This window comes from Adiantum capillus-veneris, chromosome 27 (assembly GCF_014529385.1).
Source record: "Adiantum capillus-veneris isolate H3 chromosome 27, ASM1452938v2, whole genome shotgun sequence".
Classification (NCBI taxonomy): Eukaryota; Viridiplantae; Streptophyta; class Polypodiopsida; order Polypodiales; family Pteridaceae; genus Adiantum; species Adiantum capillus-veneris.
This window is the reverse complement of record NC_140957.1, coordinates 126,647,700-126,661,195: the sequence shown is the minus strand read 5'-3', so window position 1 is coordinate 126,661,195 and position 13,496 is coordinate 126,647,700.

Genomic DNA, 13,496 nt, shown 5'->3' with positions numbered 1-13,496 from the left:
AATTGATTGGCAAATGTAATAATGACAATTGTACAACATCATAGGCATAAATAATTGATTGGCAAAATGAACTGCGGTGACAAATGTAATAATATATATGGTTCAAAAAGACGTATAAAATCCGTCTCATGATACATAAGCTATGAGAAACCCTAAACTAATGCTATCTAGCTACGGCTAAACTGACGTCGTCTAGTCAGACATCTCATCGCGTCCAAGCGGCGTATCTGTCGGATTCTGCAAAAAAAGACAATAAGACAGCTTTCAGTAAGTATAAACATATAACGACATTTATAAAACAATACAAAAAATAGAAAAGAGTAAACCCTAATACTAACCATACCGCCACGAGAACTGAGAATGTCCATCAGGGCGTTTAAGCCCTTCCTGCCTGCGTACTCGCGCTCGTACGGTGTGGGATCACGTCCTGTCATCGACCACTGTCAAAACATACAAAGATTTCATTATGTTAGAATTAAAAAACTCATAAACCCTAAACTATCGAACATAAAGAGCAATGCAAAAACACTTACAAAATCGGCCTCAAATGATGCCCATCCACCGCTCCCCAAGTGGTGCGAGCTCCCTGCCTCTACTCGCGCTCTGGCTGCATCCTTTTGTTGCTTCCACTTGTCGGGATTCTTGCGCGCTGCTTTCTTCGCATTCTTCCAATCTTCTTTGGCCAGCCAATCTGGCCTGTTCCACCCATGCTTGATTGCTTTTTGCACTTCGGAACGCTTGTGTTTGCAGTATTCGCGCATTCGAATCTTCATCAGGTCTTCATTGAAGCACTGATCTCGTGTTGGAACGCAAAACTCATCATGAAGTATGCTGATGACTCTGTTTTTTAAATCACTTCCTACTTCACTCCATTTGTTTAGTATGTAGTGTCTAAACAGCTGAGAGCAAAGACCACGCATGCGCGAGATCACCTTCTTGCCGTCATCATCCATGATGATGCCGCCGCTGAAGTCGACAGAGTAAGGCAAGCCCTCTGGCCGGTGACGCGTGAACCTGGGTGTCCCGGTAGGGGTCTCTAGCGGCGTGTCGATGGGGGTACGGACGTCAGGTGTCTCCACTGGCGTCTGGGCCCCGAAGCGAGGAGTGTCGAGCGGGGTGGCTCCTGGCGGAGTAGGTAGAGGTGTGTAGCTGCTAGGAACAGCCAGCCGTGCAAAACCTTGCGTAGATGGCGATGATGTGGCTGGTGTGGGGGCAGGCAAAGAAGGGGAGGGTAAAGAGCCTCGTCGAACACGAGGCGGTGTGGAGGCATCGGTGGCAGAATCCCCACAACAACCGCCACCACCACCACTAGAGCGCCGGTGTCTAGACGAGTGTGAAGCTCGTCTCATCGACGCCGAAGCTTCGGAGCGTGCCGAATGCTCCGAAAGAGAGGGAGATGCGGATGGAGTAGGAACGCGCGATGATGCGCCAGAGCGATGACGCTCCACGTACCACTGTCTCTGCTGCGGTGACAAAGAAGAAAGAAACTCCTCATCATCCATACCTTCATTAAACACACGAATATTTAAAGTTAATATTGAATGAATAGAGTAGACAATGACGCAAAGACCATTAAATACAATGACGTAATGACGCATATAAATACAATGACGCAATGAATTGAGTGATAGAAGAGGCAAGTCGAAAAATCAGAATTTTCAATCAAAAGATGTGAGCGCGAGTAGAAAAGAGCGTTATACACCATGGAAGGTACTTAGAGAGCCAGAGCTTTTACAACACGGAGCAAAATTGTTCAAATACAATATTTGTGGCTTTAAGAGATCTCTCTCTCATCCTCGCATAACTCAGCATAACTTCCTATATCTATATAGAGCTCTCCGTTTAAACACATATCCTCTGTTTCATTTTGTAGCTCCTCTGCATGCACCCCATATAGAGTAGTAGCATCTTGATGCTCGTCTGGCGCCACCGCAGCGGCTTCTAATTGAGCATCTTCTCTGATCTCCTCCATTGATGCCGTTGTGATTGGCACATGGTAGCCTTCATACGTCCTTGCACTACGAGGGGCTACCTCTATGACGTAACACCAGTTTCATGTAGACTTTGTAGGATGAAATATTACCTGCCAGAGCCACATAACTTACATGAGAGCTTTCAAGCACATAACTTGTAAAAGAGGGATGTTAACTATTTACATACTTACTTGTTCACAATGCTCGGGTAGTACGAAAGTGTCTCTTAGGTCAGTCCATTTCTTAGTAGAATCCACCTCAAGAAAACCAGACTCTCCTCTACGCAGAGTCGACCATTGCACCATTGCACGTCGAACAAGTCGACACAAAATCCTCTGTAATCGATCCTCAAAATCTCTTGCAGCGTGCCGAAGTAAGTGAGTTCCGCCACCACAGGATCTGCATCAGAGGAACGTCGTCGACTAGACTGTTCAAATTTTGCCATGATTCCACAATCTTGAGTAAAACGCTTTTTGTCGATTCGTTCCACCCTAAAATGTCGACCTTTACACCATGCTGCTGTGTATGACTTATACTACAACGAACAAAGATTATGAGTGGCCGTTCAAACGTTTAGAAATAAAGTCACTAGCTAGTCGTACATTGCAAACTTACCTTGGTCGCGCAACCCCGAGAGTACTCCCACTCTTCCTCAGTCACTTCGTCACCGCATTGTTGTGCGCTTTTCAATTGGTTGTGCAACCATCTTAAGCTCATGAAGGTTGGTAGGCTCTCCAGAACCGTCGGATAGTGCATCGGTGATCGTCTTCCCCGTCTCCACTCGATTCGTGCCCTTTGTCGCTCTTGCTTTGCATCCTCATATTGTGAAATCCACTTTTGCATCACTGGATTGTGAAGCATGCAAAATTGGTTGATTTTAGCCTCTAGATCTTCCGTCATCTTCTTCTCAACACCGAGATTGCACATGACAATCCCAGATATGCGCTCATCATCTATGGTTCGCCATAGCGTGTCCCATGCTTTATCAAATCCGTCTATCCACTCTCCAATGTACACTAGGGACTCTGATACCAACCAACCTTCTGCCATGCTACCCTCCGGACGTGCCTTTTGACGCACATATCCCTTAAGCGTTTTCATGAAACGTTCTAAGAAGAACATCCATCTGGAATGAACTGTGCCAGCTATTTCCACCTCATCAACTATGTGAACAAGAAGATGCACCTGAATGGTTAGCATGGTAGTAGGAAAATGTTTCTCAAACATGCACAGAAGCTCTGCAGCATTTAGTTTGGCGAATGGTATGGAGTCTACGTTGATCTCCTTTTGTGAGATCCATTTCACCAGCTTTGCAAGTTTGTAGATTGTGTTACGGATGTCGAGAGACAAACATCCCTCAATGGCAACCGGTAAAATAAACTGTAAAGTATGTGCAGCAATGATATTAAAGTCCACATTTTATGCAATGATATTAAAGTCCACTATGAACGTACCTGACACATTTTATGCCAATCGTGTGACTTCAAACCGGTAAGCTTTCCTTCTTTAGTAAAACACGTTCGGAGCGAGTGCATTACGCCAGTGGGGGTCCGCAAAGATCGAATGGTCTCTTTTACTTTGTGTTCTTGGGCTACTGTGAAAATCCATGGTGCTTTAGGGAGTTTTATCAATCCATCAGACGCTATTTGCGGCCAATATTGCTCCATACGATCCACATTTCTAAGGTCAACTCTGGCTCCCAAAGTATCTTTCTTGCCGGTCAGATGGTCCCATAGTAGATTACCCACATTCTTGAATATGTGCATTGGATCGAGCAAGTGATTGATCATGAGTCGGGGCCAGTATGGTAACTCGTACCATAGAGATAGTCTCTTCATCCTTGGAGGCAATCCGTCATCGCACATCTCCTTCTGCTCTAACCATGCTTGTGCAGACATCCTTGGTGGCTCTCTTCCCAAAAAGCCGTCGCGTAACACATGATTCTCTGGAAGATACGCTTGATGACCTTCGTAGATTTGCTTCTTCAGTGAGGGCGCCCTACGTGCATTCAGTATAGGTCCACATGTGACACATGCTCTGTATCCGCTTGTTTGAAGCCCTGCATGTATACACATGATAATAGATCAACTATGGGAAAAAACAAGATTTACAGTGTCTGAGTGAGGAGTGTCAATAGATCACCTGAGCATTCTGTTAGCCCGTGATAGTCATGCATGGTCCACATTAGAATGCCTCTGATCAAAGCATTCCGTCGTCCTGTGTGTCGGCTCATATCCACCACCTCTATGCCAATCCACAATTGTTGTAGCTCTTCCAATAGTGGACGAAGATACACATCCATATTCCCCACTTTATATCGCCCTGGCACAATCAAGCTTAGCCATAGGTGCCCCTTGTTCGTAGTCAACCACGAGGGAATGTTGTAGTTGACGATGACAACGGGCCATACACTGTAAGATGTTGATCTTTGACCAAATGGATTTATGCCATCCATAGCCAGGCCTAAGCGCAAATTTCGAGCTTCCCTGGCAAAATCCAACCATGTTCCATCTATATGTTTCCAGGCTGCACAATCTGCAGGAATTCGTAGCACACCATCCGAAGATTTATTCTCCTCATGCCATGATGCTAGGGCGGCCATGGACTTACATTCGAAGAAATGCTTGATGCGAGGAAGCAGAGGAAAATGTCGCAAAACCTTTTGTGGAATTTTTGTCCCGTGGAGATCTACTCGATATCTTTCGGAATCACATTTCGGACACTTCTCCATGTCTATGTATTCCCCTCTGAAAAGAATGCAGTCATTAGGACAAGCGTGGATAGAATTGTAATCCATCCCCAAGTTTCGCAAAATCTTTCTTGCTTCATCTCGGGAATCTGGCATCACATTGTCAGCTGGTAGTATGTGCTCTTTAAGCAATCTACACAACATAAAAATACGATACAGTCGTGTAAAAATCTATCAGATCATTATACATTTAGAGTTTTATTAAAGTAAAGTAATTGTAATAGATCACCTGAAAAGCGCTGTGACGCTAGTGTCACTCCATCCAAACTTTGCCTGCATGTTGAGAAGAACCAGGAGTGCTTTCAATCTAGACATACGTGCTCCATTATACAATGGCGTATCGGCTTCACTTTTCATATCATCATAGATAAGCCTTTCTGAATCCATGATCGTCTCGATCATTTCATCAATCTCGGGCTCAAACATTGCCTCGTTGGGAATGTGCTCTGCATGATCATCCCCCGAGCTGTCAGAGCCTACATCTTGTGGCCTCACATATACTGCTTGACCAAAGCGCCTGCGAACACGTCTATTGGGTTGCAAGATTGTTGCTTGTTGGCCAGCGTCAGAATCCGACGAGTTATAATTGGCAACAACTCGATCTATAATAGATGGATCGAACTCTCCAAATTCGCGAACGTGCTGCAAAGAAACACGTCTTGTCCGTCGCATAGCATGCTTGCATTGATTACAAGGACATAAGACCCTCATTGAGAGATAGGTGTTTTGGTTGGACAGTCCCACATCCTCGTCACTACTCATAATGAGGATAAAAATCTTATAACCTGGACAACAAATTTAATATTCTATTGGCATTCTTTGTCTTATCTCTCTCTCTCTCTCTCTCTCTCTCTCTCTCTCTCTCTCTCTCTCTCTCTCTTTACCTCACATTCTCTAGTCATGTCCAATCCCCGCACACCTCGGTCTAGAGGTGCACGGAGATCAAAACCACCGGGTTATAATCTCGTCTTTATTGGTCAATACCTATATTTGTGGGTACAAGAAATCTACAGACCCACGTCTACATGATACTGCATGTAGTGGACAAAATCCCTTTGCCTCTTCTCTAGTTGTAGCACTTCACAGCATCTTAACATCTTTTCACAGTAGATCTTTTCACTGTTCGTCTAACTCTAAACCCTAAACCATAAGTAATTCTTGCGTGGACTCGATCTAACGTAAATAAGCGTAAATCTAAATAAACGTAAATCTAACTAAAAATAAACCTAAATCTAATTTAACGTAAGTCTACATCTAACCTAATCTTTAACGTCTTTTGGGATAGTTTCCTACGACGTTAAAACTCTCTTCTTCTTGTGTGTGTGTGTGTGTGTGTGTGTGTGTGTGTGTGTGTGTGGGTAAACCTAAATAAACCTAAGTCTAATCTAATATAACATAAATCTAAATCTAACGTAAATTATGTTATATTAAAAACAAAGAACTAAACTAACAGGGATTATAAGAACCTTAAAACTGATTTAACACATAATTTTTCACATAACTCGGCAAGAGTTGGCATTCTCATCGCTAAAGATGTGAGATTTAACTTCCGGCGGTGACGCTGCCTCATCTCCATCCACATCTGACGACAACAATTGGCCCTTTAGACCGTTCTTGCTCTTGTTACTAACTTTGAAGTTGCTGTTGAATGACTAGAGGTTGTCTAGATGGTCATTGTGTCGGGGATGTAGTGACTCTTGCCGCCCTGAAGATCCACCTTCTTCCCTATCTTCTAAAGACATTTCACCAGTTCTTTTGGATCGACGGAGCCCACCATGAGTGAAGGCAGCAATACCCTATAGTCCATTGAGGGCTTTCTTCACCCGCTTCATGCAGGCATCGCAGTCTATGGAGACCTAAATCTAATCTAATATAACGTAAATCTAAATCTAGCGTAAATAAACGTAAATCTATTTAAAAATAAACATAAATCTAATCTAATTTAACTTAAATAAACCTAAATCTAATTTAACGTAAGTCTACATCTAACCTAATCTTTAACGTCTTTTAGGATAGTTTCCTACGATACGACGTTATAACTCTCTTCTTCTTGTGTGTGTGCGCGTGTGTGGATGTGTGTGCCAATAAAAAGAGATAAATGGTATAACCTTTCTATCACCCATGCCAAGTATGATAGATTGGTTATGCCATTTCCCTCTTGAATAATAGGTCTTGAGTTCAACTCCTCGTCGGCTAGATCTTTAGGTCTTTTAATTTTAATTAGTTTCCTACGACGTTAAATTAGTTTCTCTCTTTTTCTCTCTCAATGTGTGTGCGTTTTTTTGTTTATGCATGTTTTCTCTCTCTTTTCCTCTCTCAATGTGTGCGTTTTTTGTTTATGCATGTTCTCTCTCTCTTTTCCTCTCTCAATGTGTGCGTTTTTTGTTTATGCATGCTCTCTCTCTCTTTTCCTCTCTCAATGTGTGTGTGAATTCTTTGTTTATGTATGTGTGTGTGCGTTTTTGTTTATGTTTGTACTCTCTCTCTCTCTCTCTCTCTCTCTCTCTCTCTCAAAAACACTATGAATGTGTGTGTGAGAGAGAGAGAGGGACAGAGAAAGATGGGAAGGGAACATGAGAGTGAGGAGAGGGAAGAAGCATACCTGGCTCTCCTTCCTCTCCTCGTGTGTGTGTGTGTGTGTGTGTGTGTGTGTGTGTGTGGAGAAGAAAGAGAGAGAGAGAGAGAGAGAGAGAGAGAGCGTTACCTGCTCCTTGCTTGAGGGCGCTGAAAAACTCAGATCTGAGATCTGAGTTTTTAGGCGCTCTCTGTTATTTTTTTAGCCCAGTCGGCGTCGCTATAAGCGTCGCTATGAGCGTCGCAAATTTACAAGTAAATTTGCGACGCTTATAGCGACGCTCATAGCGACGCCGGGATTTTTTTTTTTGAGCGTCGTTGTGTGAGCGTCGCTAATATGAATAGCCTCTTGTAGTGCACGGAACGCTTAGTTGAGCTCAAAAAGATAATTAATTCAAAAGTTGTTCTTAGGGTTACAAAAATTGGCTTATATACCTCAGCTTTGGAGGTACTACCTCATCAAAATTACCTCCTACTTTCTACCATGGGTTTCGCAGATCCGCATATGTAATAATTTACAGTTTGGAAACTCGATTGAGTCTCGAAAAATAGTTACAATTGAGTCCGTCAAATTAAACAATACAAAAAATGGTGTAGCTTTCTCGTGTTCAGTTGTCAACACTCCTCATTGTGTAAGCCCTACCTCACTTGGTTTGGAGTGAGGAGGAAGTACCCCAATCCTTCATGGATTTTGGTGAAACATAAAAATGATCATAAAAAATTTAATCTTTATTCTATCAGTGACCCATGAGTTCTCCCATTGTAAAGCTCTTCACCAATGGATCCATGCGATAAATCCGAAATATCTATGACACACTCCATCACTACCATTCTTCTATGCTTGAAGGATAGAGGTATGTAATAAGGATAGTAACACAAAACAAACACAAAAAATATGACAATCTTAGGAGTAGAGAACCACCAACAAGCTGAAGAAAAGTGGAAATAATCTAGTGTGTAAATATGAACCACTTATAGCTAGCTCTGTGCAGAGCAAGATTTAAGCTCTTGGGACGGAGGTGAAGCTCCTTCTGTATGTAAACATGGTGCATTAAAACCTTCTTCACTGTCTACTTTTCTCCAACAAGTCTGAAGTCTTTCACTCTTCCTTTGCATGACAAGAATGGATTTGTGGGTGAGTCTTTTCTTCTCCTACTTTGTTGCATTATAAGTTGACTACCCTTGGTTACGGATATTGGGATCCACTGGTTGTGCTCGTTTAATGTGATCTAAGTAGTGATGTTTTCAATGGATGTGCTAGGGCATTTAGATCGGGTGGATTGCTTTGCTTGAGGAGAATAGGATGCACAATAGATGAAGGTGAAGAGAGGACAGTAGGAAGAGGAGGGAGAAGGAGGTGGTGAGACAAAGAGAGAAGTGAAAATAGGAAGAAAAAGAAGGCCATGAGAAGATTCAAAAGAACTTTTGGGTCAGTGAAAAAGACCTTCTTGAGGTGAAAGAAGGCTGTGAGAATATTCAAAAGAACTTTTGGATAAGTGACAAAGACCTTCTCGAGGTAAAAGAACCAAGTTACATCAACTTGTGGCTCAAAAGAAATCATTTTAGAAAATCAAAAGCAATTTTCAAAAAGAAAATTCCATAACGGAAGCCCTTCTCTCATTGGATTAGAGCACTCTCTCTCTCTCTCTCTCTCTCTCTCTCTCTCTCTCTCTCTATATATATATATATATATATATATATATATATATATATATATATATAAATAAAAAAAAGAGCCCTCAAAAATTCCTTAATGTGTGAATGTGGTGCACACACAATGCTTCAAGCTTCCTCACATGTGTTGTGCAATTGTCAACGGCTGCATTTCCACGCTATTGGAGTGATACTCCCTTGCTTTAATTTTGTGAAGTTTCAGCGTTGCCTACCCATTGAAAATATGAAATTCCACCTTGCAATTCATGTACGTTAATTTTCTGTTGAAATCCATCACTACCTTTGTTGTAGATCTTGCCTGATTTACCCATGTCACTCCAAAGCTTTGCAAGCCACTAATTTTTCACACAACCTGTAAACACTCCATATTTGAAAACTCCAAGGTACCCCCTTTTGCTAAGGTTAAGCCATTTTTCAAGCTTTCTTGCCTCAATCGTCTAATGTGTGGGGGGAGGGAAACGAGGTTGGGGAATCATCATCCCACCCGGATCTGATACGAGTTGTGAGGGGCAGTGTGCGCATGAGTGCATGCGAGAGTGCAAGTGGAAGAAGGAGAAAGAAGAGAAGACGGAGATGGGGGAAACACCACACTGTAGAAGGAGAGTGCGTGTGAGAGTGCAAGTGCAGGAAGGAGGAAGAAGAGAAGACAGAGATGGGGGAAACACCACACTCTAGAAGGAGAGTGTGTGTATTGTTTATTGAAGATCAAATTAATTAGTGTTAGTGTGTATTAGAGCAAGAACATTAAGTAGGGTAACCAAAGTAGGGAAGTGAAGGAAGAGATACTCAATGGAAATTTATTCATGGAGAGCAACAAAAGTGTAGAGTATTCTCAAGGGAATCTTGGAGAAGGAAAATCAAGGGTGAAGCAAACATAGAGCGGGGTTCAAGCGGAGGAAAACTTTTACATTCGACATTATCAATAGATGCTTCTTCCAAGAAGCCAAGCAGAGGCATTAAGGGGAGAATTAAGTAGTAAAACTCAAAGAAAAATAACATTTAGTGCTTGAGAAGAAGTCAGAGAAGGGATTCAACATAGTACCCTAAGTGTTCAAGGGTATTCAAAGTTAGGGTAGGGATTCAAGGATGAGCAAATATTCAAGCAAGTGATATCCTCGTAGTGTTGAAAGTTGTACAAGTTTTGTTTTAATAAAGCACAATGTTTAAGGATTTCAAAGTGTAGTGTTGAAAGTTGTACAAGTTTTGTCCTAATAAAGCACAATGTTTTAAGGATTTCAAAGTGCAAAGTGTTGCATGTCAATGTATTTTGGTCAATTTCTTTCTCTCAAGTTCACATAGCCAAAGGCTTGACTAAAGTAACACAGCTTTTTTTTACAATATATTATGTCTCTGCCACAACCAAAAAAAAGAAAATTGAGGATGCCTTCGTAGATTCTCTCGCTCTGCCTCTGTTGATTAGAGCTTCTAGCTCTTTTCTATTTTTGGTGTTGACTCTATGTGTGTGTGTGTGTGTGTGTGCACGCGTGCGCGCGCTACAAATAGGAGCACAAAGAGCCCTGCAAAACACTAAAAACAACATAGTGCGATCATTAAACCGACAAAGCTGCATACCTGGAAAATACCATGAACAAAAATAGAAGTCGTACGCGAAGTGAAAGAGATAGAGCACATGGGAGAGTGAGAGAGCACATGTAGACGCACCTCCTAGAGCGGAGTACTACGTCGGCACGAAGAGAGAAGAAAGACAAAAGCACTGGGTGCAATCTCTCACCGTGCAAGAGTGAGCATTTCCCTCTTGCACGTATTTACTTATAGATTTCTTGAATGCTAAAAAATGAGTACAAACTGGCCGATCGGTCATAAATGGCCAAAGCTCATATAGAACACTTAAATAATAAAATGTACATAAAATATATATCCGTTCACATAGGCCTAGCTCTGTCAAGCCTTTTCCACCTGTCAACTGTAGTAAATACCTAAATATCAATTCCATTACATATCTCTCCATTAGAAAGAAATTGTCCTCAGTTGCAATGATAAGAATCTGCAAACCATACTTGTCAAAAACGGTGAGTAGTATGATGTGTCAAAAATATTGCATAGTAAAAGAAAAATTTATGAAACTAAACAATATTGCTTATGCTTGTCGTCATCCACATACTGCCTATTCTAGTGTCCCATACCACTAGGATAAGTAGTATATGTCATACCCTGCTGAATCAAGATATCACTGGTCACACTCATTATTCAATAATCAATTCTCATCAATCTCAAGTTCAATTCCATAAATACTAGCACGACAAAAAATCATCATATACCGAATCCAAATCCAATGTCAAATCCAAATATGTGCCACAAAATCATACTTAGGATAGTGGTGGCCAGCCACTACAGCATGATGTTGTGATCGGTGTTGCCTAATCGACAAATCTACACCAATAAGATGTGCTGCCTAAATCAGTGAATCTGCATGGACAAGTGGTGTTGCCTAAATCAGCAAATCTACACCACGATGAGCATTGACACACTGCCTAAATCGGAAAATATGTGTGCATGTGGCCAATGGACAATACAAGACATAAAAGAGAAAAAAATTCACTATCTATTTGACACCACTTTGGAGTATACCAAATCACTTACAAATTGTTTGTTCATTAGTGCGAAGTATCGTAGCTCGTGGGAGTATCTACATAGCTTAATGTCAAATATTCTCAGTAAAAACTCCATTTAGTGCGGAGTTTAAGCCTCCATATGAGAAATGGCTAGGTTCATAGCTCGAGAAATAAGAAATCAAGGAGATATTGGATGTACGTACCTGGATGGTATATTGCATTTGAAAATATATATATACCAATGTGTGCATGTGGAGAGAGGCACAAGTAAGAGAAAGCTGCAGTTGTAAAACTTACACCAAAGTATAGTTAACAAATCCAAAATGTGTTAAGTTTGTGTTAATAATTGGACATGAAATAAAAGAATATTTTGCCTATCCAGAATTTGATTCGATAGAAGTGTTTGATTGTGCATTTAAAGCGTACAATCTTGGCACCTTGACTTGACAATGGCAATGTTAAAAAAAGTTTATACTGGAACACAAATAAAAGCTATCCATAGCCTTGTTGAAACTGAAATGTGAGACAACTTAGCAAGAAGAAAAACTCTGCAGTTCTAACTTAATAGCATAGATAAAGTAGAGTCACAAACAAAAAATGTAGAAACCAGATCTGATTTGAGTGTATACAATGGAATTGATTGCTCCAACAAATTATGAACAACGTAAAATTAATTTGATCATAGTTGCTCTTTTCTAGAAGTTTCCATTTATGATAGGTATTCCGAGCTAGACATAAAATTATGTAAGGGAATGGAGATTTTGTGTGCATCAAGAAAATTCCTTGCAAAGCCACATACTTAAGCTTCTTGTTTAAACTTGTAGTAGGTAGTATGGGAGTCTGCAACTTGTACAAATGACCTAAACTACGCTAAACAATGCCTTAAAAGTTAGATAATGCAGAACACACGAGGTATAGCCCTGTCATTCAAAATTAGGGCGAAGTAAATGTCTAATTAGCTTGAGTAAAAGAAGAAGGATCCATCAAATAGAGATTCTGGTTTACGCATTGTTACCATATACATGTGGTAGTGATGTGTGTCGACACACTAGGACTGTCGGGGCATTTTTCCCTCTTTAGGAGGTTTTTCCCCCGTGCATTGTATATATGCCCATCACTCTAGGACTATCTATCTTTCCATTGCACACTAAGTAATATACTCTCTGTTGTCTACCTTGAGCTTCCTTCATCTTCTCCAAGTTGTGTGCATTTCCCTGCAACCCTAATTCCAAGAATTGGTATCAGAGCAAGTCATGTCCTCCTGGGCTAAGTCGCTAGCGTCGCCAGAACACCCCTTTCTCATTTTGATACGGTCTCTCTGTAGATATCTACTACTTATACTATATTATTATTATTTACAATAAACTTATTATGAAACCTATTCTACTTGCGTAAGATTTGCCACATGTGCTCCTTTAATCCTCGTATTTTTAATCTTTTTATAATTAAATTCTAAAATAATCTTCAAAAGAACTAGTCACTTCCCTTAATCAAGGGGGTCCATTAGTTGAGTCCCATAACATTCACACTTATAACAAAAACAGAAAGAAGAAAGGAATTGAAGATTAAGAAAAACATCTTGTTAATGATATTAGAAAGAGACTTAACTTTTGTAGTATGATCATCATAACTCTCTTTGCCATTATGATTCTTGCTTTGCCAAGAGCGTTTGTACTAGCTTTGATACCACTGCTACAAACGGGAGCGCAGAGAGCCTTGCAAAACACTAAAAACAACAGACTACAACCATTAAACCGACAAAGATGCATACCTGGCAAATACTGTGAGCACAAAGAACAGAGAGATAGAGCGCGTGAGAGAGCATGTGCAAACACACCTCCTAGAGTGGAGTGCTATGTCGGCACAGCGAGAGAAGAGGGAAGAGGAGAGAAGAAAGATAGAAGCACTGGGTGCAATCTCCCCCCGTGCAAGAGTGAGCATTTCCCTCTTGCA